At 50.5% G+C, this 25,055-nt stretch overlaps 1 protein-coding gene across 5 annotated transcripts in view; it reads left to right on the top strand.

The window, feature by feature from the left end:
• Positions 1-25,055, top strand: part of LOC138299897 (polymeric immunoglobulin receptor-like) — a 232,668-nt gene that overhangs the window by 63,445 nt on the left and 144,168 nt on the right. The window lies entirely within an intron of this gene.

Below are 25,055 nucleotides of genomic sequence, written 5' to 3'. Positions count from 1 at the left end.
GACCTGCTGGTTTGGGAGAGACAAAAGAGCATAAATGTTCCTTACAAGCTCTTTTCTGGTCACTTCTCAGTTCCTCAAGGGATTCTATCTCATTGTCGGTCGATTTTATCGGAGACCAATTTTCTCTATTTCCCAGGTTTTTATTTTCCCTCACCTCCCCCTGATACGGGGGGGATTCTTTAGCTATAGTTTCATCCTCCCTTTTCATATTTAGATTTTCTTTAAGGTTTACTATCAATGAGTTTAGATCTTCTGGGAGTGAGGCCCGCCTATTGATGATGGGCTCGCAAGACCAATCTATTATTGTCCTTTCAGGAAGATTCTGAGCTTGCTTAATCAAGTTTTTAAGTTTGCCAGCTTCTGGTCAATCCCTGCTACTGATTTAGCCATAGCATTCAATATATACATCAGGACATCCATTTTAGAGGACTGATAGGACAGAGCATCCAGCGTTAGCTGTGCGGTTTTAAAAAAGATGTCCCACACCGCATTTTGATCCAGTGTGTTCTCGTTATTTTCCTCCTTGAGTTCGGGTTCACTTATTTTTTCTTTTAATAAAATGGATGCATTTATGGATCTACATTCAAGAACAGAAGTATCCATTTGAGTTTCTAAGGTTGCAATTTTTTCTTCTTGCAGGGGCCCCCCATATCTTTCTTAAAGGGCTTGTTGGAGATAAGCGTGGAAGGGCTCAAATCGCTATTTTGGCAAGAAAGGTTACATTTTAACGAGTCCGGATTATTAAGATTTTCCGAAATATGAGTAGTTTCAAAAGAATGATTCCTTTTCCTTGCTTTACCATGCTCTTACAGCCTCACAGCAAGTTCACTTAAGGAAGAGTCAAATGCTCCTTTGATAATTACATTTATCTCAAGTGGAGGCTGAAAGCCTAAATGAGGAAAGTCAGTTTGGCGGCCCAAAGGTGGAAAGTTAGAGGTAACAGGGGATGGGGAAGATGACCGGAGAGTTAGTAATTCTAGGTCATTGATTGAGTCCCAAACATTTTCTTTAGGGTTGCCTTCCGTTTGGATCCTATTTTTTTGATAGGTAAATTTTGTAGTCCACCTTTCCTTCTTAACCCCAATTTTGTTGTCTTGCTCATATAGCATACTACATTTACTTTTATGGGGAGGGGGTAGGGGGACTAAAGTCTGGGAACCATTAGGTAAAGAAAAAATCACATCCAAAGGGTCCTTTAAAAAATCAATTGTGGGGGACGTTTACTGATTTTTGAAGCCTGCTGAAAAAAGGGGCCATGGGGAGATCAGGGATTGATGCTTTAGCTTCATTTTCCCTTTCCCTTTTGGTGTTGAAGGTGAAGATGAGGGCTTAATCTGCTTCTTGTTTCTCCTGGATTGCGGCTGAAGTGCCCTTTCTTTCCCTGACCTCATCTTCGCCGTATGTAAGATTTTCTTTTAATTATTCCTCCTTGCTTGGTCGGAAACAACGCGCCGCCATACCTCAGATGAGGGGCACAAGCATGCGTGCTCCTCTTCGAAAGTTGCTCAAGTTTACGGCTGGCTAGCCGATAGTTTAAATGGCTTGGTATGGTCGAAACAGTACTTGACCCTTAAGTTAAGAAGGAGTCTTAAAAGATTTTTGAAAAACACCCAGCCATTGCAACCTCTTTGTAGGTACTCACAGTGCACAGCCTGTCAACATTCTCTGGCACTTTTGCTCCAATCTAAAAAAAAGCCACCACATACCTCCACTCACCTCCGCTTGGCCGTTTGGCCCCTCTGCCATCTTCGTTAGAATTCCCTGGCAGCCAGAGAAGCGGCCTCTTCCGGCCCCTTCCTGGAGCTGATCCTGTAAGCCGTGAAGGCTCGGGGTATCACCTCCGCCCCCCACCACCTATCTCTGCTGATGTGGGACGAGATATAGAGATATAGACCCTCATTACAACCATGGCGGTAAGTGCCACCTACCGCCGTTCTGACGGCCGCCAACATACCATGACAGCAGTATTTCACCACAGGTATTATGACCCAGACTGAGAATTCCGCCACTGTACTGACACCCACACAAGTCTTCCACACCAAAGGTCAGTGATAAACTGGCTCTAGTAAAACCCACACCATTACGCCAACAGGAATACGCCCACAGTATCACGACCCACGAGTCACTGTGGCTGTCTTTCAACCGTGGTAAACCATTGGCGGTACACACCGCCGCGCTCAAAATAAACACACACTAACAACATTGGACAATTCAAACTACACACACCTGACACACATACACATACCACACCCACACAACCAATCCAATTTAAAACACCCACCTACATTACCCACAACCCCTTACAATGAAAAAAAAGATAGCAAGCAGAGAGAGACAAGGCAGGAGCACCCACTCAATCAGAGGCACAGAACACCATCACCCATACACCATTCAAGCACATCAAAGCATACGCCACAACACATCACCCCACACATCACCCCACACATCCTCACACATATCACTCACACCACATCCATGGCACTCCAAAGACACCCCAGGTTTTCTGAGGAGGAGCTAAGGGTCATGGTGGAAGAAATCATCCGGGTAGAGCCACAGCTATTCGGATCACAGGTGCAGCAGACGTCCATTTTACGGAAGATGGAGCTATGGCGGAGGATCGTGGACAGAGTCAACATCGTGGGACAGTACCCAAGAATCAGGGATGACATCAGGAAGAGGTGGAATGACCTACGGGGGAAGGTGCGTTCTGTGGTTGCAAGATACCAGGTAGCCGTACAGAGGACTGGTGGTGGACCCTCAAAGCCTCCCCCACAACTAACAACATGGGAGGAGCAAGTCTTGGCAATAGTGCATCCTGAGGTCCTCGCAGGAGTAACAGGAGGACTGGACTCTGGTAAGTCAAATCTTAACTACTTTACCTGCACCTCAACTGCATGCCATCACAAACTCCTACCCCTACCCTCACCCCCATCACTCCCCCATCAATCCACCACCTCACATATACCCCACCATCACAACTGCATCCACTCACCCTATTCTTGGCAGGATGAAGAACACTGGGCACAAGGCCCCCTCCAGAACCAGTGGAGTACTGCATACACTCACCCCCTCCTTGGCAGGATGAAGCACACTGGGCACAAGGCCCCCTCCAGAACCAGTGGAGAAGCCATCCACTTGAGAGACTGTGGCTTTGCACTCCCCAGGACCAAGCAGTGGGCAAACCACCAAATTGAGAGACTTGAGAAACTGTGGCTTTGCACTCCCCAGGACCATGCAGTGGGCAAACCACCACTTGAGAGACTTGAGACTGTGGCTTTGCACTCCCCAGGGCCAAGCAGTGGGCATGAGCCCCCCCCCCCCAAGGAAAGGTGGCATTATTCCATCTTCCGGCTGAGGTGCCGCCCCTGTTCCCCGTCCCCCTGAGGTGCCTGTGTGTTTTCAACCTGATGCCCCTGAAGTGTTCTCTCCGTCTTGAGGCAGGAGTCAAGTGTGGGCTCATCCCATGATTTTTGGCCCAGTGGGCCACGGACATTTGCAAAGGACAATGTACAGCTGTTAGACTTTTCATCCTTGGCGTGGTCTCCCTTAACTTTTTGCCTCTTTTCCCCAGGTTGTTGATGTGTGCTGGACTCTGATTTTACTGTTTTGTTACTCTGGGCACTTTACCACTGATAACCAGTGCTAAAGTGCAAGTGCTCCTGTTTAAAATGTGTACGTAATTGGTTCTCCATGATTGGCATATTTGTTTTACTGTTAAGTCCCCAGTAAAGTGCACTAGAGGTGCCCAGGGCCTGTAAATCAAATGTTACTAGTGGGCCTGCAGCACTGGTTGTGCCATCCACACAAGTAACCCTGTAATCATGTCTCAGACCGGTCACTGCAGTGTCTATGTGTGTATATTTACACTGTAAATTCGACTTGGCAAATGTACCCACTTGCCAGGCCTAAACCTTCCCTTTTCTTACATGTAAGGCACCCCTAAGGTAGGCCCTATGTAGCCCCAAGGGCAGGGTGCAGTGTATGGATAAGGTAGGACATATAGTAATGTGGTTAATGTGAAATACTGCCAACTTCGTTTTTCACTGTTGCAAGGCCTGTCTCTCTCATAGGATAATATGGGGGCTACCTTTAAATATGATTAAAGTGTAGATTCCCCTAGAGAGTAGATGGACATGTGGAGTTTGGGGTCCCTGAACTCACAATTTAAAAATACATCTTTTAGTAAAGTTGATTTTAAGATTGTGCGTTTGAAAATGCCACTTTTAGAAAGTGAGCATTTTCTTGCTTAAACCATTCTGTGACTCTGCCGTGTTTGTGGATTCCCTGCCTGGGTCAGTTTGACAGTTGGGTTGTTTTTCACCTCACACCAGACAGTGACACAAAGGGAGCTGGGATGTAACCTGCATTTCCTGATTAGCCATCTCTGCTAGGAGGGAGGGTGGAGTGGTCACTCTCATCTGAAAGGACTGTGCCTGCCTCTGACAATGCAGACTCCAACCCCCTGGTGTGTGTCTGAGGCCTTGCCTGGGCAAGGCAGGATTTCACAAGTAGGTGTGAGTCCCCTTTGAAGAAAGGTGACTTCAAAGACTAAAATGGGTATAAGAAGGGCATCCAAATCTACAGACTTGAGAAACACTTCCGGAACCAAGAGGAACCTCTGCTTGGAGACGAGCTGATAGCTGAGGAAGAAGTGCTGCCCTGCCTGTGACTGTGCTTTGTGGAGCTTTCCTGAAGTGCTGCTTCTGCCAGAGTAAGAGGGCAAAGACTGGACTTTGTGTGTCTTCCATGTTGGGAAGAAATCTCCAAGGGCTTGAGTTAGAGCTTGCCCCTGTTGTTTGAAGTCTCAGGGACAGCAAAGACTTCTCTCTGCCAGCACCTGGAGTCTCTAGAGAGACTCCTGCTCTGACAAGTGGTACCCTATCCAGTTCCTGGGCCCTTGAAAGGAAAGCTGGTGGAAATCCAAGGAAATCGACTTCGGACGACTCCGGACCGACGGCGCTGCTAAATCCGGTAACGCCGCCTGCACCCGATGCCGTGACCCTCGCTGGAACGCGCCGCTCTTCGCAGGCCCGATGCTGCTGCAGCCCCGCTGAAGTCTGCGACTCCGTGGAAGTCGCCGCACCACGTCGTGACCAATGCCGCTCGAAGTGCATGGATTCAACCTTTTGCACAGACGCCGCGATCCCTGACTTCGCGCATCGGCTTGTTTTCACTCTTCACCAAAGGTACTGTACTTGGGGGTCTACACGACTCCATGTCCGGCGCCGCTGGTGTCGGCTTGTTGGGAACGACTCCGTCATGACGCCGTGTTAACATCTCATCGAAGCATTTTTGTTTCTAAGCGCTATTTTTGAGTTTAATCTCTAAAAATTCATAACTTGACTTGTGTATGTCGGATTTTTGTCGTTTTGGTCTTGTTTTGTTTAGATAAATATTTCCTATTTTTTTCTAAACTGGTGTTGTGTCATTTTATAGTGTTTTCATTGAGTTACTGTGTGTGTTGGTACAAATACTTTACACCTAGCCCTCTGAGGTTAATCCTACTGCTCTACCAAGCTACCAAGGGGGTAAGCAGGGGTTAGCTGAGGGTGATTCTCTTTTACCCTGACTAGAGTGAGGGTCCTTGCTTGAACAGGGGGTAACCTGACTGTCAACCAAAGACCCCATTTCTAACAACGGCCTTCTGTACATATTGTAAATATTTGTATATACTGTTTTTCTATTTGTTACGTAGATCTGCCTATGTCACAAATATCACTTTTTTCACTCAATTCCTTTTGTCCAGGGGGTAACAGGGTGTAAATGTACTGTTGTTGCATGTTTTTGTGTGTATGGTGTTGTGGGGGTGCTTCCAGTGGTGGTGGGAGGCTCCAGGCCATCTCCTGCTGCCTCGGACGGACGCATACTGGGGCTGCTGCTGCTGGTAGTGGACCTACTGTCAGCGGTGCAGGTGGTGATGCTTGCGGCGGTGCTTGCGGTGGGAATGCTGGCAGTGCTGGCTGTGGTGCAGATGCTGGTGCTGCCAGTGGTGGAGGGAGGCACCAGCTCATCTCCTGCAGCCATGGACGGCTGCCCACTGGGGATGCTGCTGTTGACAGTAGTGGTGGCAGCGGCGGGGCAGGTGGCGGTGCAGGTAGCGGTGCTTGCGGCGGTGTTTGTGGCTGTGCTGGCAGTGGTACAGGTGGCAGGGCTGTCGGTTCTGATGGTGGGCACCAGGCCATCACCTGGAGCCTCTGAGGCCTGAAGTGCCTTGGCTTGGCTTTTCTTCCCCTTCCTCACCTTTGGCAAATGCTGCTGGGACCTTGGCTCCGGCAGCTGGACTTTTGGAGGAGGCCTTGCTGGGTGGGTTGTGCTCCTTGGTCTTGCTGCATGCTGGCCCCTTCTTCACCTTGGCAGGTGGCGGAATGGTGTGGTCCTTTGCAGGGGTCAGTGGCACACTGCCTGGTCTAAGGGGTGTCCCCTTTGATCCTCTGGGAGTTGCAGGTACCACCGCGCATGCCAACTTTGTGGCTGAGGTGTTGGCCTAGGATCTGGCACCCTGGCCCGAGGGGAAGGACAGGGGATGGGGAAGGGGTAGGGAAGACTGTTGCCTTCATAACTTGGGGATTTCTATCTCAAAAACATTAAATTTGATGGATAGATTTATGTTGACAAAGCCATGCCTACGTGGTGTGTCACTGAGTGTGAAGTTGTCAAGATTTTTAACACATTCCTAAAGTAGGCAGAAAGGCAATCTTGAAGGTCTGCTACACTACTATGATCTTTTTATTTTGCAAGTAGGGTACCACCACTGAACCTGGGTTATGCTTGTCGGAGAAAAGTGGAAGATTGAGCTAGCAAATTCCACCAAGTGGAGCCTTTAGGAGTGGAGTTCAGGTTACCAGCGAGCAAACTTAAGAAATGAACAGAGCTGGTACAAAGCAATAGGATACCAAATGGACAACTGAAGAATTACATACATGCACGTTCATGTTGTACTGAACCTTATATACAGTGAGTTGACCCTGGGCAAAACATTTTATTGCCAAACAGCAGTGTCCACTGATGGGGGACTAAAACCTCAACAAAGGATCTGTGAGTAGACCTAAAAGTTACATTTGGTGCGGATCTCAGTGCTGATGAGCACGCTGAACTAAATAAATAAATAAGACCACTTAGAGCCTCATTGAGAATGGCCCGAAAAATTGTTGTTATTTCCACACCCATGGAATTGGTGATAATGCTTTAATGAGAAAGCCAGTGGAGATGAAAATCTGACTCATTACGAGTTGGACCCTGAAAGTCCACTAACGAATGAGGAATTATCAGGGAAATTTTGGCCAGGGGATTAGCTTTGGGGGTTTTGGCTTATTTCATCAGCTGAAATCTCTTGGTGAAAGTGAACAGATCCACAATGTTAACATGGATCTGATCATTCCAACAGGGTTTCCATTAATGTTGGTAACTACTATTACAAGCTCTATCAGGATTTAGGGCCAGATGTAGCAACTGGTTTGCACATCGCAAACTGCGAAAAATGCAGTTTGCGACATGCAAAACGGCCATCACGATGCACAACCTCAAATTGCGAGTCGGTACCGACTCGCAATTTGAGGATGCGACTCGCAAATAGGAAGGGGTGTCCCCTTCCTATTTGCGACTGCATCGCCATGCTGAGTTGCTTTGTGACAGCGAATGCGGTCGCAAACCAACACGCAGTTACCACCCACTTGAAGTGGGTGGTAACTCATGCGCAAACGGGAAGGGGTCTCCATGGGGACCCCTTCCCCTTTGTGAATGTTGCAGAAAATATTTTTTCAGAGCAGGCAGTGCCTACTCTGAAAAAATGAAACCAAATGGTTTCATTATTTTTTTGAATTGCAACTCGTTTTCCTTTAAGGAAAATGGGCTGCAATTAAAAAAAAAAACTGCTTTATTAAAAAAGCAGTCACAGACATGGAGGTCTGCTGTCTCCAGCAGGCCACCATCCCTGTGAGTGCAGGGACTCGCTATGGGGTCGCAATTTGCGACCCACCTCATTAATATTCATGAGGTGGGTCTTTGCGACCCCATAGCGAGTTGCAGAAGGTGTCTGAGACGCCTTTCTGCATAAAATTTTGCGAGTTGCAAATTGCGAGTCGGTATGACTCGCAATTTGCAACTCGCAAAACTTTACTTACCTACATCTGGCCCTAAGTGTCCACTCATAATGAAGACCTTTGTGTTAAACTACAAAGACGACTGGTGCTAACGAGCTTCTTGTGGAAAATACTTTTCAGAACTAAGGCCCATATTTGTACTTTTTGACGCAAATCAGTGCTAGTGCAGATTTCCGCCAAAAAGTTTACCGCCAACTAACTCCATTCCAACATGCCAGCCGGGTGCCTTATTTATGGAATGACGTTAGCCGGCGCTGCGGCCTGGTCTGCGCCAAAATAAATTAGTCTAACGGGGCAGCGGAGGCGTAGGGAAGAATGGGGGTTGTGCGTCAAAGAATGGTGCAAGTCAGGTTAGAATCAAAAATATTGACTCAAACCTCACTAGCGTCATTTTTTGATGCACAACCCCCACGGAAATGACTCCTGCCTTAGCAAAGACAGGAGTCATGTCCCCCTGCCCAATGGCCATGCCCAGGGGACTTATGTCCCCCTGGCATGGCCACTGGGCACAGTGGCATGTAGGGGGACCCAAGTTAGGACCCTCTATGCCACTTTCAAAAATAAAAAATAAATACTTACCTCTATTTAACGTAGATGGGTCCCCCCATCCATGGGTGTCCTCCAGGGGTGGGTGAGGGTGGCAGGGGGTGCCTCTGGGGGCAGGGAAGGGCACCTGTGGACTGCTTCCATGGTCAGAGACCATGGAAATTAGCCCACAGGTCCCTTTACGCCTGCCCTGACCCAGGCGTTAACAAATGACTCTAAACTGGTTTAGAGTCATTTTTGTAAGGCCCTCCCCCTCCCGTGCATCATTTTTGCACAAGAGTATAAATTAAAATAATGCATTTGCTCTTCCAGAGGTTTAGAATGGTTTGCTGCTTTACAGTTTTTGATGGCAGACGTTGTAAACAAAAATTCCACTTTATGACTTTTAATCCATTTCTTTAGTTATACTCCTTTGAAGCAGTTTTAAGCTAGCATCCACATTTCAGTCCAGAAAAAGGGTTAGTCAAATACGACGACAGAGATTCACCGCGATGTCTTCGAATCACTGCCTGATCCAAGCTACTGTCAATATTGCATTTCTTTACTATAAGCACCACTGTCCATATTACCACCATCACACTTGTGATTGGAATGCTGAGTTGTGGCTTTTAAAAGCCAGAGCATCCACAGAAGAGGAAGAGCAAAGAGGAAGAGCACCCACTAAACAAGAGCAACTGGCTAAAATACCAAACAAACTGATATGAATACTCTGCCAGTCTGGCTTTACAACCACCTCGATGATGGCACAAATGATCCCTCAACTAAATGTACACTATTACTCACCTTCATCCCAGTAAGCTACTGCTACTGTGGTTGCATATCTCACTGCTTTGAAAGACAACACACAGAATCTCACCACTATGAAGAGCATACATGATCCATGCTAGAACTTAAGCACAGAATGCACTTAGGCCCATATTAATACTCTGTTTGCGCCGGATTTGCGTCATTTGTTTTCTAGGCAAATCCAGCGCAAACTTAACTCCATATTTATACTTTGGCGCTAGACCCGTCTACCGCCAAATTCATGGAGTTTGAGTCATTTTTTACCATGGAAACCTACCTTGTGTTAATGAGATGCAAGGTAGGCGTTCCAGGGCAAAAAATGACTCTAAGACCTTTGCGCCTTATTTTTACATCTCTATGTTGCGTTTCTGTCAAACGCCCCTTCTAGCAGTGCTGGTCTTTTAAGCGATATAGTTTCCCATTCTAGTAGTTTTAATTAGTTTAAAGTGTGTTTGCTCTTCAAAGGAAGATGTTAACAATTTCAGTATGCAAATTGCTAAAGGCTAGGATAAACAGTATTGACAGAAGATGTCACTCCAAAGCATGTGTACATCAATGTCTTCCCCGATAGAGTACATCCACTGTTACACATGCTTTCAATGGACATACAGCCTTGTGTTCCCTGACTGTATATCACTGCGCCCTCCTTGCTTCACAAGTTTATGTATGACTGTTTGTTTGTGTGCTTTGGTGCCAGTATTAATGTTTTCTGGGTTCCTGTATAGTCTTTTGTACTGTGTAAAAATGACATAAATAGGTGCCTTGTTCTGTGAGAGATGCGCAAGGTTTGCACGATGTTTTTCAGAATGGTTAGTACAATTCTTCTTTCACCCTCCAAGATTGTTTACTCATTGCACTTCAATATGAGGAAAATGTCCTTGATAAAGAGCTGAAAATTGCTAAGTTCTCCAAAATGTAGAGCTCCGAACAGCTGTAAATTAGTACTGTGTGCAGGTCTTAACCTCTCTCTCATTCAAATTCGTCAATATTAAGAGTTATGAAGGTTTTTAAAGGCTTCATTTCCTCTCTCCGAAATAGATTCAGCAAAGGATTTCTGGTTTCTAGATCAATATACCATCCCCAAAGCTAACAATCACGACATGTTATAAGAGAGGCAGTTCTCCAGTACCAAGATAACCATTTTCAAACAGTTACAGTATGGTAAATTGATCAATTGGTCCCCGAGATGCAAAGGAACTCTTTAGCTCTCAAATGCATTTTTTGTCACATGAAAGATCAAGACTTGGACATAGAACCACCTGATACGCATGGGCAACGTACCATAAAGGGAAACTGAAGTTATGTCTGTGTGCTACCACAGAGGGCATATTGTGACTCCTCATGGCAAGGTTAATCATTGTCTTTCAATAAATATTTTATTACATGGATGTCAGCTGAGAAACCGGTTTGGCAAAGTTCCAGACACACTTTCCTCAAGGAAGTTGGCCCAGGAAATTCTATCTGACCTTTAATGGGAATGTCCCTTTCAGAACAATTCTTTATTAATTCTTCCAGCGAAGTAATCTTTGGCTCAGTTATTGTCTACTTTGGCACGTTCTCCTTGGACATGTCCGCAAAGTAGCTTAAGATTTACAGACGCTTCATTAAAGGAAGGAAGGCTTATTAGCTGTGGAACGAAGGACGGGGAAATATCTGCTGAATACAGTGAATTATCAGGATAATGCCCCCATTACATGCGGTCCTGTAAAAGGTGCAATAATTACTTATTGCACCTGACACATTCTGAGATGCAGGGTTTGAAGTTAATTGCGTGCAATAAACAGCAACCAAAAATGTTTATTGCACAAAAATGGGGCCTAAGGTGCTTGATTATTGGGCTTACCACACCAAAATACACATTTTCCCTTACTTGCCAGGCATTACCTCATTGATCCATTTTCTCAACTCAATACTTTCTCTATGAGGTGCCTAACCTCCTATGCTCCTTTAGAGTCTCACTTCCTAGAAAAGAATCATATAGCAGATGACTTCAGATGGCAAGTAATTGATACTGCTTCAATTCCAGCAAATGGTGGAGATCTCGAGTGCATCCTCAAAAAGATAGAGGTGAAGTGGTCAGAACACTGCAATTCTACAGACCAAGGATTAAATATGACGGAGGAATGGTATTCATATGTGGCCAGACTGACTGACTGAGGGCCTGATTACGATCTTGGTGGATGGGATACTCCGTCACAAACATGCCGGATATCCCGTCCGTCATGTTACAAGTTCCATAGGAAATAATGAAACTTTTAATATGGTGGACGGGATATCCGCCACATTTGTGATGGAGTATCGCGTTCATCAAGATCATAATCAGGCCCTAGTCCGCTTTCGGCTTACAGAGGTATCACATTGGTTCCCGTTTGACTCTACTAGAACTTTCAAATGGACAAAAATAAGGCCACATGAAATCTCCCCTCCTGCCTTCATGGACTGGCTTTATTGCCTTTTGTGTATATTGATATTGGTCACATGATTATATGCATGCGGCACAACAGCCCTCCTAATTGGGTGATGTTCCTTGGACTCTGCTTTGGTTTTCCAGTTCCTTGTGATTGATTAAGTCATTTCAAATATGTGTTCATTTACTTGACTACTGTTCAATTATATCTTGAGCTAGAAAACTCCGGGCACCTTGAGGCTGGATTCTGAAATACGGGGTAAGGTATATGCACTCTTCCCTCTTCGATTCTGCTGATCAGGCATACTTCAATCACACAGTGGCAGACTGTTTCATTTTAATCCTTATATGGCCACAGTCTGTGCATTTTAGCACTAATTAGCAGTGGGAAAGTGCCCAGAGTCGTAAAGCCAACAAAAATGAGGTCAGAAAAAGAGGAGGAGGAGGAAGGAAAAAAGTTTGGGGGTGCCCCTGCAGAAAGGCCATTTCCATATATCCCCCTTCCAGCCTAAAGCCAGGGTAGGCTAATCAATACTCTGATGGACTTCCCTGCTTAAGGCAATAGAACATGGACAATGGCCCACTACTGCAGGGGCACTTGCCAGTTCTATGCCTTTCTGAACTCAGTGAGGCTCCTCTGTCTATACTCTCTAGGGCCACTGAACTGACCCAGGGGAACCCTTCTCCTCATCTGTGGACCCCACCTGTGAAGCTCCTAACTTTAATGTGTTCCCAGTAGGTAGACAGTACCATCATAGCTAACAAAGTGATGTGGCTGGTTCCACTCCTTGGGTCGGACTTCTGTCCCCAACCCAGGGAGAACTCTGTCCATAAGGACAGTATCCAACAGAGGCCACTGACAGCTGTTAAGTGTCAAGAGCATTATTTCCTAATCATTTGAACTCCCGGCTGCCATTATTGTGAATAGGATATTGATTCCTCTTGCTTGAGGGTCAGTTATTACTCCCGCCCCCAGTGGTCTTCATCTCAGCATTACACTAAATATTGTATTTGCACTGAGTGCTATTCGTCTTTTCTTCATACAGTGCTCTAGCAGGGTCCCCCTTGTAAATACTTGTTAAATATACAGCATTTGTGTTAGGGTGCCCTCATTTTCCTTGTTTTCATTGCAATTCATCAGGTGGATCTTTTACCACTTCAACCGCACCTTTTGGACCAAATAATTCTCATCTGTCTGTATAGCCACTGTTAGAATTGGGGTCTTTGGTTGGCAGTCAGGTTAACCCCCATCCAACCAAGGACCCTCACTCTAGTAAGGGTAAGTCACAGACAATCCAAATTATCCTGTGCCCACCCTCTGGTAGCTTGGCACTGAGCAGCCAGGCTTAACTTAGAAGGCAATGTGTAAAGTATTTGCGCAATACATCATGCAATAACACAGTGAGAACACTACAAAAAGGCACCACACAGGGTTAGAAAAATATAAGATATTTATCTAATTAAATGCAAGTCAAAAGTACAAATAGAAATATCACTTTTGAAATGATAAATTGTGGGTCATTACAACATTGGCGTTAAAGGCGCTTACCGCCGTGCAGAAGACCGCCAATACACCGCCGCGGCCGCGGAATACCGCCACATCTATTATGACCCACAGCTCGGAATCCGCCGAAATTCAGACACACACACAAGTCCGCCACACCAAAGGTCAGTGATAAACTGGCGATAACAAATCCTCCACCGTCACGCCAACAGAAACACACCCATGCTATTACGACCCACGAATCCACGCGGCGGTCTTTCAACCGCGGTATTCCATTTGCGGTACACACTGCCGCGCTCAAAATACACACACATCTCCAAAACACCGCCACATTGGACAATTCCAAATACACACACCTGATACACATACAAACACCACTCCCACACACCCAACACAATAGAAAACACACACCCACATCACACACAAACCCCTACGACCACAATTACCGAGAGAAGGCCAGAGAGACTGCACAGCCAAGACAACACCACCATACAGAGGCACACAACACCATCACCCAACCCACATCCACGCACAAAACACCACACACCACTACACATCACCACACACATCAACACTCATACCACCCCATACATCACACACACCACCCCATGTCACGCCAAAGACACCCCCGCTTCTCCGAGGAGGAGCTCAGGGTCATGGTGGAGGAAATCATCCGGGTAGAGCCACAGCTATTTGGCTCACAGGTACAGCACACATCAATAGCCAGGAAGATGGAGCTATGGCGAATAATCGTGGACAGGGTCAATGCCGTGGGACAGCATCCAAGAAATAGGGAGGACATCAGGAAGAGGTGGAACGACCTACGGGGGAAGGTGCGTTCAACGGTCTCCAGGCACAACATCGCGGTTCAGCGGACTGGCGGCAGACCCCCACCTCCTCCCCCACAACTAACAACATGGGAGGAGCAAGTCTTGACCATCATGCATCCAGAGGGCCTCGCAGGAGTCGGTGGAGGATGGGACACTGGTAAGTCAAATCTTAACTATCATATCCCCCACCCTACCTGCATGCTATCACACACCCCCACCCTCACACCCTCCCCTATCACTCCAACTCCTCACTAATGTACTAATAACACAAACCACACATCCCAACACCAAGCCCTGCATGACACAACTAAGCATGGACACCCAGCACTAAAGCATGCCCACTGCACATACCCATACAACCCCCTAAACCACCATCACACAAGCTCCCAAACAGGAATGCTTGCACTGGGGTACACGCTCACGCACCCATTGCACACCATTACACACACACATGCAATAATCATGCTCTTATGCCCCTGCAGGAACCCGAAGGACCATCACCACACCAGAGGGTCCAGACAACACCACTCCACCCCCAGAAGAGGCCCACAGTGACGATAGCAGCTCTGCCCTACTGGATCCTGATGACCAGCCCGGACCATCGTGGGCCTCGGGACAGTCGGTTCCCCTTGCACAGGCACAGCCCAACACCGACCTTCCACCCTCTGGTAACACCAGCACAGCACCCACCCAGCAGGCCCAAACTTCCCTACCCAGGACAGGTCAATCAGCGGTGTGTCCACCACTACAGGGAACCCAGGATAACCCACCACCCCAACAACAACAGGGACCTGGGGGCAGTGGTAGTGGGCACACGGTCCAGGGGACGGAGGCACAGGAACACAGGGGAACTGGGAGGGCTGCTTTGCGACAGGGGGCGGACAGGCCAAGGGAACCCACTCTCCACGAGGCCCTATCCTCCATCATGGGAGCATACCACCACTCCCAGGAGACAATGGCGACGGTCCTGGACAAGTTGCAGGAGACCCTGCGCCTGCAGGAGGAACAGTATTTGGGGTTCAGGGAGGAGCTCAGGACCATCAGCTCCGCCTTGGGCACCATCGTAGGGGTGCTGAAGGACATACAGCAGACCTTGAGGGACACCGTGGCACTCCAAGGGGCCCCTGACACTAGCCAGGATGATGAACTGCCCACCACCTCCGCCGGCGCTAGTGGACAGGATGCCCCGCCACAGGACCACCACACCAGCACCCCACCCCCTGCAGATGGACAACCACCACACAAGCGGTCCCTGAGATCCAGGAACAGGACAGAGCAAGATGGCAAGACCCCCGCCAGGAAATGAGACCACCCTGTTTGTCCTCCCACTGTCCCATCTTGTTACCCTGTCCATACTTAAACTGCCCCAGCTCCACTTCCTATGCCCAGATGGGCAGTGCACCTGTGAGACTAATAGACTGGACTCTGCCATGGACATTCCTCCACCATCACCCATCCTCATTTTACAACCCCCTCCCATTTCTGAGCACTTCAATAAACACCCTTAAAACACAAAACAATATTGAGTTAGTCTGTGATTTAGTAAATATGTATTATCAATGACAGTGTCATAATGCGTTTCCTATTGTAAGGCTAACATACCTATGTCACACATCACAAGTCCTTGAAGGATGCAAGCAGATGACACGTTGGTAACCACACCTGTGAAACTGTAATGGAAAGGTACAACTCAGTTACCAAATACTGGTTGAAATCGACAGACAGGATAGAGGTAGACGTGTGAAAGTTAATGTAATGTTAAACATGAAAATGTTCTCACCTGTGTGTCACTGGAAATATTGCTGTATGACTGACTCTCTGTTGTCGTTGTCTTCTTCCTCAGCTTCCTCCTCATTACTGTCCACAGGCTCCACAGGCTCAACTGCTGCTACAACACTGTCATCTGGATCATCCTCCTGCAGAAAAGGCACCTTGGGTCGCAAAGCCAAATTATGAAGCATGGAGCAGGCGATGATGATCTGGCACACCTTCTTCGGTGAGTAGAATAGGGATCCACCTGTCATATGGAGGCACCTGAACCTGGCCTTCAGGAGGCCGAAGGTACGTTCGATCACCCTCCTAGTCCGCCCATGGGCCTCATTGTACCGTTCCTCTGCCCTGGTCCTGGGATTCCTCACTGGGGTCAATAGCCAGGAAAGGTTGGGGTAACCATAGTCCCCCAATAGCCATACACGGTGCCTCTGGAGTTGACCCATCATATCAGGGATGCTGCTATTCTGCAGGATGTAGGCGTCATGCACTGAGCCAGGGAACATAGCATTTACCTGGGAGATGTACTGGTCTGCCAAACAGACCATCTGTACATTCATAGAATGATAACTCTTCCTGTTCCTCTACACCTGTTCAGTCCTGTGGGGGGGAACCAGAGCTACATGGGTCCCATCAATGGCACCTATGACGTTGGGGATATGTCCAAGGGCATAGAAGTCACCTTTCAGTGTAGGCAAATCTGCCACCTCAGGGAAAATGATGTATCTCCTTACGTGTTTCAGCAGGGCAGACAACACTCTGGACAGCACGTTGGAAAACATAGGCTGGGACATCCCTGATGCCATGGCCACTGTTGTCTGAAAAGACCCACTTGCAAGGAAATGGAGCACTGACAGCACCTGCACGTCGAGGGGGATTCCAGTTGGATGGCGGATTGGTGACATGAGGTCTGGCTCCAACTGGGTACATAGTTCCTGGATTGTGTCACGGTCAAACCGGTAGGTGACGATGACATGTCGCTCTTCCATTGTCAACAGGTCCACCAGCGGTCGGTACACCGGAGGATTCCGCCATCTTCTCACATGTCCCAGCTGACGGTGCCTACGAAGGACAACAGCGACGAATCAGTCATTATTCCTCCAGGTATGTACCCACAGTTACACACAAGACTACACCACTCACAAAACCCTTCCTGTATGTGTGTTGAGTGTAGGCCTAGCTATGTGTGACGCAGAGGTAAATGAAGCCATGTGGGCCCCTGAAATGGCGGATGCCTGACCTGTAAACTGGGACAATGGGATTGTGGGGTAACTGCGCTGGCGTTGCACACCATCGCGGTAGGCGGTCGTAGACTGCGGTGCAATGCTGCATTGGTCAACATTGGACCCTATGGGTCCCAGGAGCCAATGAACAGGTGCGCCGGCAGTGATGATGTGGACCGCCGCGGACGTCACCGCCATTTTCTATCTGTTCAATCACTAGATACCTGACCTTCGACAGGAGAGGACCTACACTGCAAGTGCTGCTGTGCCCTCGGTCTGGAAGCGACGATGGCTGCTGCGTCTGGGGAAAGGGCACCTGCCTTCACTGCACAGGAGTTGGAGAAACTGGTAGACGGGGTCCTCCCCCAGTACACGCTACTCTACGGTCCTCCAGACCAACAGGTTAGTACACAGGGAGCACGTTGTATGGGCTAGGCCTGGGTGAAGAGGGCTGGTTGGAAGAGGGAAGGGGGCAGAGTTCATAGAATATTAATGCATGGGAATGAATGGGCCACATGGCCAGAGTAGGGGGGGGGGCCACTCACATCGACGGTGGAGTTGGTAATGACTGATCATCTTTCCTTGTGCATGTCATGTAGGTCAGCGCCCACCAGAAGAGGGACATTTGGCGTGCCATCGCCAAGGAGGTCCGGACCCTGGGGGCCCACCAGAGACGGGGCACCCACTGCCGGAAAAGATGGGAGGACATTCGCCCCTGCAGCAAGAAGACGGCAGAGGCTCAGCTGAGGATGGCCTCCCAACGTGGGAGGGGTGCCCGTCGCACCATGACCCCCCTGATGTTCCGGATCCTGGTGGTGGCCTACCCTGAGTTGGATGGGCGCTTGAGGGCATCACAGCAGACACAAGGGGGTGAGTACACTCTCATTCTGATGACTTTGCGCGCAGTGGAGGTGTCTGGGTGGGGGAGGTGGGCTGTGGGTGTCCCTAGGCCAGGGCGAGTTCGGTAGGCAAGGCCCCTCCGTAATGCAGGCCATGTGGCACTCTACCCCACCTCAGCAGAGTGCCAAGTACAGGTATAGTTGCCCCTGTGGCATCCATGTGTGCAGATGTCCACCATTGCCATGTAGGCCATATCCCAGAGATTGCATGTGCAGAGGGCAGGAGCACAGCAAAATGCAGGGGGCTGCTGTGTCTGTCTTGTCCGCCAACGGTAGTGGTATGCCATGCACTAAAACTCTCTTTATTCTGTCCCCCCCTTTTTCTGCTCTCCCTGTCCTTTTGTACATCAGCATCATCAGGCGGAGGTACAGTGGCACCGGAGCACGAGGGAGCTGCATCCCACATGGCCATGGAGGGCCACACCACGGACTCTGAATGCACCAGTGGGACGGAGGGCGAGGGGAGCTTCACGTCGGCCACCTGATCACCAAACAGGGACACGGACTTATTCGCCGATGGGGGCTCCCTTGTGGTGGCGGCACCATCTGTGCGCCCCACTTCCGCAGGTACAGCCGCCACCTCCCCTACCAGCACCGCCCTCCCAGCAGCCCCTCAGCGTTCGTCCCGTGCCCGCTCACCCAGGAGGGTGGGCATCACCTTCGCCCCAGGCACCTCAGGCCCTGCCCCAGTCACCCCTGCTGCCATCAGTGAGGAGGCCATTGACCTCCTCAAGTCACTCACTGTTGGGCAGTCTACCATTGTGAATGCCATCCAGGGTGTAGAACGAGAGTTGCAACACGGTAATGCATTCCTGGAGGGCATTCATTCTGGTCAGGCTGTCCTTCAGCGAACCCTGCAATCTCTGGCCTCAGCACTGATGGCAGCCATTTTCCCTGTGTCCAGCCTCCCCCCTCCAACCTCCTCCACCCAGACCCAATCTCCTGTACCCCAGCCCATCCCAAGCACACCTACAGACCAGCATGCACACAAGTCAGCACACACAAGTAGCTCAAGCAAACATAGGCACCACACAACCCACAGGCACTCACGCAAGCCTCACCCACGTACAGACACAGCAACATTCACTGCCTCCACTGTGTACCCCTCCTCCTCTTCTCCCTCCTCCCTCCCAGTCTCGTCTACACACACACCTGCATGCACCACATCTACAGGCACCATGAATCACACAAGGAGACCCAGCACCACAAGCCGCTCACCTGCACTCACCACCTCCACTGCCATTTACACGTCCCCTGTGTCATCTCCCAGTGTGTCTGTGACGCCCCCTCCTAAAGTAGACAAACGCGGGCACCCACACACCCAACATCCATCCACCTCACGACAGCCTCCAGTACCTGCACCTGCACCCAAAACAGCTAAAGTGACACCTCCGACAACCACCTCCTCTTCCTCCACTCCCAGACCCCCTCCAACTACCCATCCCAGTGTACGTCAGAAACTGTCCCTCTGTAAAGTTGACCTTTTTGCACCCCCCCTCCAATTCATCAGTCCAGTCGCAGCGCCTCAGCCAAAAAGCCTCCAATACCAGTGGTGCCTGTTCAAGGTTTGTGGAGTGCACTGGCCACCAGGGCAGGCAGTGTGACCCGGAGCCAAGGCACTGGCAGCCCACCCCCTGTAAAGGCTCTAAAATTGGAGAGTGGACGACGGGACCGTGTGAAGACTCCTGGTGGGAAAACAACTCACATGGGTTCCAAGGGGAATGGAGATTCAGCTGTGACTCCACCAAAGGTGGGGAAGGGCCAGAGGAAGTCTGCCCAGCCTGTTGTGTGTGTCACAGCGGAGAAGGGCGCCATCATTCCCGGCGGTCGAGACACAACCGCCAGCACCGTCATCACTGGTCAGGAGACCCCCGCCACCGCTGGAGTCATTGCCCAGGAGGGCCCAAGTATCGTCACTGGTCAGGAGACCACCGCCACCGCCGGAGTCATTGCCCAGGAGGGCACAAGTATCGTCACTGGTCAGGAGACCACCGCCAGAGTCACAGCCCAGGAGGGCCCAAGTATCGTCACTGGTCAGGAGACCACCGCCAGAGTCACTGGTCAGGAGACCACGGCCGGAGTCACAGCCCAGGAGGGACCAAGTATTGTCACTGGTCAGGAGACCACCGCCAGAGTCACTGCCCAGGAGGGCCCAAGTATCGTCACTGGTCAGGAGACCACCACCAGAGTCACAGCCCAGGAGGGCCCAAGTATCATCACTGGTCAGGAGACCACCGCCAGAGTCACTGGTCAGGAAGGCCCAAGTATCGTCACTGGTCAGGAGACCACCGCCAGAGTCACAGCCCAGGAGGGCCCAAGTCCACCGCCAGAGTCACTGCCCAGGAGGGCCCAAGTATCGTCACTGGTCAGGAGACCACCGCCAGAGTCATTGCCCAGGAGGGCCCAAGTATCGTCACTGGTCAGGAGACCACCGCCGGAGTCACAGCCTTGGAGGGCCCAAGTATCGTCACTGGTCAGGAGACCACCGCCGGAGTCACAGCCCAGGAGGGCCCAAGTATCGTCACTGGTCAGGAGACCACCGCCACCGCCGGAGTCAGTGCCCAGGAGGGCCCTGGCTGCCACAGCCCAGGTGGGCTATGATGGAACATCATGCCACACTCCAATGCCCAGTGTAGGGAACGTCATGCCACACACCAATGCCCAGTGAAGGGAGCGTCATGCCACACACCAATGTCCGTACCAGAACCGCCATGGCAAAGCACCGCTGAACAGGGCAAAGACCGCCATGGTGAAGACCGCTGAACAGGGCAAAGACCGCCATGGCAAAGCACCGCTGAACAGGGCAAAGACCGCCATGTTGAAGACCGCTGAACAGGGCAAAGACCGCCATGGCAAAGCACCGCTGAACAGGGCAAGGACCGCCATGTTCGAAGACCGCTGAACAGGGCAAAGACCGCCATGGCAAAGCACCACTGAACAGTCCAGAGACCGCCATGGCAAAGCACCGCTGAACAGTCCAGAGACCACCATGGCAAAGCACCGCTGAACAGTCCAGAGACCGCCATGGCAAAGCACCGCTAAACAGGGCAAAGACCGCCATGGCAAAGCACCGCTGAACAGTACAGAGACCGCCATGGCAAAGCACTGCTGAACAGTCCAGAGACCGCCATGGCAAAGCACCGTTGAACAGTCCAGAGACCGCCATGGCAAAGCACCGCTGAACAGGGCAAAGACCGCCATGGCAAAGCACCGCTGAAAAGGGCAAAGACCGCCATGGCAAAGCACTGCTGAACAGTCCAGAGACTGCCATGGCAAAGCACCACTGAACAGTCTAGAGACCGCCATGGCAAAGCACCGCTGAACAGGGCAAAGACCGCCATGGCAAAGCACCGCTGAACAGGGCAAAGACCGCCATGGCAAAGCACTGCTGAACAGGGCAAAGACCACCATGTTGAAGACCGCTGAACAGGGCAAAGACCGCCATGGCAAAGCACCTCTGAACAGGGCAAAGACCGACATGTTGAAGACCGCTGAACAGGGCAAAGACCGCCATGGCAAAGCACCGCTGAACAGGGCAAAGACCGCCATGGCAAAGCACCGCTGAACAGGGCAAAGACCGCCATGGCAAAGCACCGCTGAACAGTCCAGAGACCGCCATGGCAAAGCACCGCTGAACAGGGCAAAGACCACCATGGCAAAGCACCGCTGAACAGGGCAAAGACCGCCATGGCAAAGCACCGCTGAACAGGGCAAAGACCGCCATGCTGAAGACCGCTGAACAGGGCAAAGACCGCCATGAAAAAGCACCACTGAACAGTCCAGAGACCGCCATGGCAAAGCACCGCTGAACAGTCCAGAGACCACCATGGCAAAGCACCGCTGAACAGTCCAGAGACCGCCATGGCAAAGCACCGCTAAACAGGGCAAAGACCGCCATGGCAAAGCACCGCTGAACAGTCCAGAGACCGCCATGGCAAAGCACCGCTGAACAGTCCAGAGACCGCCATGGCAAAGCATCGCTGAACAGTCCAGAGACCGCCATGGCAAAGCACGGTTGAACAGTCCAGAGACCGCCATGGCAAAGCACCGCTGAGCAGGGCAAAGACCGCCATGGCAAAGCACCGCTGAAAAGGGCAAAGACCGCCATGGCAAAGCACCGCTGAACAGTCCAGAGACTGCCATGGCAAAGCACCACTGAACAGTCTAGAGACCGCCATGGCAAAGCACCGCTGAACAGGGCAAAGACCGCCATGGCAAAGCACCGCTGAACAGGGCAAAGACCGCCATGGCAAAGCACTGCTGAACAGGGCAAAGACCACCATGTTGAAGACCGCTGAACAGGGCAAAGACCGCCATGGCAAAGCACCGCTGAACAGGGCAAAGACCGCCATGGCAAAGCACCGCTGAACAGAGCAAAGACCGCCATGGCAAAGCACCGCTGAACAGTCCAGAGACCGCCATGGCAAAGCACCGCTGAACAGGGCAAAGACCACCATGGCAAAGCACCGCTGAACAGGGCAAAGACCGCCATGGCAATGCACCGCTGAACAGGGCAAAGACCGCCATGCTGAAGACCGCTGAACAGGGCAAAGACCGCCATGGCAAAGCACCGCTGAACAGGGCAAAGACCGACATGTTGAAGACCGCTGAACAGGGCAAGCACTGGGTAGGAATGAATAGACCGCCACATCAGGCATCCTTATCCCATGTGCAGCTGGGACAGTGACAGGACAGGAACTTTCACGGGGAGACTCATCCGTTCTGGGCACCAGTCCCCCTCCAGAACCAGTGGAGAGATGCATCCACTACCTCAGTCCTGCACAGGATGAAGCACTCTGGGCACCAGTCCCCCCCCAGAACCAGTGGAGAATGTTATTGACTTGAGAGACGGTGGCTTTGCACTCCCCAGGATGGCACGGTGGGCACCCCACCCACTGTAGAGACTTGAGAGATTGTGGCTTTGCACTCCCCAGGATGGCACGGTGGGCACCCCACCCACTGTAGAGACTTGAGAGACTGTGGCTTTGCACTCCCCAGGATACATCAATGGGCATGGAGCCCCGTCGTGAATCTGGCTTTGCAGTAATCCGGCTGAGGTGCCCTCCCTTCCCTTCCCCCTGAGGTGCCTGTAGTATTTCTATCTGATGCCCGGCAGTGTTCTCTCCGATTGTGGTCAGGTATCTTTTGTGGGCCTCGCCCATGCATTTTTGGACTGTTGGTGCACGGACATTGTTATGTACATATCTGCACTACTTCTCGTAATGTATATATTTCTGACTGAATTTCGTATATATCTGTATATTTTTGTAAGACATGTATATTGCAACATTACAATGTTTGAACGGATTTCGCTTTGTCTTTTCACTCTTCCTGGGGGATTGTGGGTTGTTACTGTGATTTTTGTGGATGCATTGGTGTGTATGTTGTATTATGCGAGGTTGGGGGTGGGGGTGGGGGTGTTTGGTGGGTGTCCCCCTAACTTTTGCCTCCCCCCTCCCCCAAGTCGTAGGTGCAGTACTCACTGTTGTCTTCGGCGCCTACGTAGATGATGGTCGTAGAGGAGCAGAAAGACAAGGGCAGGGAGTATTTGGAGTTCCGGGTTCATGGAGTCCTCGTTCCTCGTGGGATGTGTTCAGGTGAGCGTTTTCCCATTGCAAAAGCTGTTTCTGCCGTGTTTTTATCCACGGTGAATCCGCCCCGGAAAAGGTGGCGGATTGGCGGGTTGTGATACTATGGGCGGTACATTGTCTTCTGCCTGTCTGTTGGCGGTGACCGCCGCGCTGCTTGTCTGTACCGCCGTGGCGGGCGGTGTGTTAAAGTGGCTGTCTTTGTTGGCGGTTTCCGCCTGGGTCATAATTCCCTTTTTTTATCCGCCGCCCAGTTTGCGGTATTACCCCACCTTTAACACCGTCCACCAGGGTTGTAATGACCACCATAGAGTCTTAAGTTCTTAAAAGCAACAATTATCTCTTCCAAGCACAAAGTACCTGGTATGCGTCAAAATTAACCGCACGAAGACTGCAGAGGAGGAGATGCGTAAAAAAAGGGCAGGTGTGTGTCGGTCTCTCCGGGCACACACAGATGATGCGTCAATTCTTTTCCACGCAGCAAGGGCTTTGCGTCGGTCTGGCGTGACGGCTTGAATCCTTTTCGGGTTCTATGGTCTTTGGACTCCAAGGGACGATGCAGGGAAATCCTCGGCATGCAAGATGAAGTCACAGGTATTGCGTCGATCCGGTGTGGCGATGCATTGAATTTTCTGTTGCACAGCAGGTTCTGCGTCGGGTGCCACTCTGGGAATCGGGCTGCATCATTCCGGTTCAGCTGTGCGTCGATCCGGTAGGGCTGTGCGATGAATCTTCTGTTGCAAGGCATGCACTGCATTGAATATTCACTCAGGAAGTCGGGCTGCATCATTCCGGTTTGGCTGTGCAGAGAGTTCTCCGTCGCAAAATGACTGTGCAGCTTTTCCGGCAGGCTGTGAGTCGATGTTTGACACACAAGGAGTTCCTTGAAGAGATGAAGTCTTTTTGGCCTTGAGACTTCAGAAAACAGGAGGCAAGCTCAATCCAAGTCCTTGGAGAGAACTTCTTAGCAGAGTCAGAGGGCAGCAGAGCAGCAGGGTAGCAGGGCAGCAGAGTAGCAGAGCAGCAGGGCAACAGCAGGGCAAGTCCTTCACAGCAAAGCAGTCCAGCTGAGTCCTTTGGGCAGCCAGGCAGTTCCTCTTGACAGGTTGCATGTTCAGGTCCAGAAGTGTCTGTCCCAAGAAGTGTCTTGATCAAGAAGTGTCTGAGTTGGTGGGGTCAGGGACCCAGTATATATATCCAAAAATGCCTTTGAAGTGGGGGAAACTTCAAAGAGTGGTTTTGAAGTGCACAAGATTCCTTTTCAGTACAACCCTGTCTGCCAGTGTCCCAATAGGGGGTTTGGCAGACCATAGAGTGAGGGCAGGCCACTGTCCTTTGAAATGTAAGTTTCAGGGCCTCCACCCTTCCAGCCCAGGAAGACCCATTCAGTATTCAGATGTGTG

The sequence above is a fragment of the Pleurodeles waltl genome, chromosome 6 (assembly GCF_031143425.1).
Source record: "Pleurodeles waltl isolate 20211129_DDA chromosome 6, aPleWal1.hap1.20221129, whole genome shotgun sequence".
Classification (NCBI taxonomy): Eukaryota; Metazoa; Chordata; class Amphibia; order Caudata; family Salamandridae; genus Pleurodeles; species Pleurodeles waltl.
This window is presented reverse-complemented; position numbering and strand designations above follow the sequence as displayed.